The following is a 1,354-nucleotide window of genomic DNA, read 5'->3' as shown; positions in this document are numbered from 1 at the left end:
ACCTACTCACAGTATTCTGAGTTAGCCAAAGGACTGCTGTAAGCCGCTAGGTTTTGCAGTGAGTTGCTATGTACAAAAACTGCATACAACAGTTGCAGTCTTACATGTTGCAATGTTATGGTGCAATCTTAGTTGCAATCTCACATACATGCATCTGTTTGTTTGATTAGTCTGTCCCTTGGAGGAGACTGTGGGCTCTGTTATTCCGGTTTTCAGTTACCACGCCATACTCAGAGCCAGCATAATATCTGAAACACATCAGGTATTCAATGGACAACTTGCTGAATGAATGCAGGGGGAGAAGAGGCATACTTCCTAACAGGAGAGAAGAAAAGTTCTGTAAGAAAGGTAACAAAAGACTGGGGACATCCCTCTGCCCAAAACAAATTTTATCAGCACATATTGCTGAGGATTACAAGACCAAGATTACCTTTCCTCTGCGTCCAAGAGCTCAAAGTCTAAACTGGAAGACAGTACAAAATCAATGGAATATACCGCCCTGGAAGGGGCTCTAACGCTGCCTGCAAGACGGACGTGTCCAAGTTGTCACAGGAGGGTTCTTGAAAGACAGAAAGCCGAGATTTAGTCTCCTAGTGTTTATTTGGAAGAGGAGCACAAGCGAAGGCCAAGGACATGGGGTTTTGTTTGTTCAGTTCAGTTCCATCACTCAGTTGTGTCCGACTCTGTGTGACCACATGGACTGCAGCACGCCAGGCTTCCCTGTCCATCACCAAGTTTCGGAGCTTGCCCAAACTCATGTCCATCTGCCCGGTGATGCCATCCAACCATCTCACCCTCTGTCCTCCCCTTCTCCTCCCGCCTTCAATCTTTCCCAGCATCAAGGGTCTTTCCTAATGAGTCAGTTCTTCGCATCAGGTGGCCAGAGTACTGGAGTTTCAGCATCAGCTGCAGCTTCAGCATCAGTCCTTCCAATGAATATTGAGGACGGATTTCCTTTAGGATGGACCAATTGGTTCTCCTTGCTGTCCAAGTAACTCTCAAAGAGTCTTCTCCAACACCACAGTTTGTTATCTCGGGGTATATCGCTAAGGTCTCTCTGTCTCTTCATTAAACTCTAAGGCCCTTTAGGGCAGGTGGGGTGTGCGGGGCGGATCTTTGTATTGATTATTATTCCCAGGGTGGAACATTCTCTTTTCCACAAAAGCAGCTCAGTAAACATTTGCTGAAGAAATGAACAGGGCGGAAAGCGCTGCTCCTTGCAAGAGCCTACACTTTCGGACTTTCGGCCTCCACACGGAGACGTGGACAAGCGGAGCGCAGGTTCTGCGACTCAGCCGAAACCCGCCCCACCGGCGTTCGGTTCATCTCCCTCCTCGTTACCGGGTTGTGCTCC

Source organism: Bison bison, unplaced genomic scaffold, assembly GCF_000754665.1.
Source record: "Bison bison bison isolate TAMUID 2011002044 unplaced genomic scaffold, Bison_UMD1.0 scf7180017863702, whole genome shotgun sequence".
In the NCBI taxonomy this organism is placed as follows: Eukaryota; Metazoa; Chordata; class Mammalia; order Artiodactyla; family Bovidae; genus Bison; species Bison bison.
Note: the sequence above shows the minus strand (reverse complement) of the source record.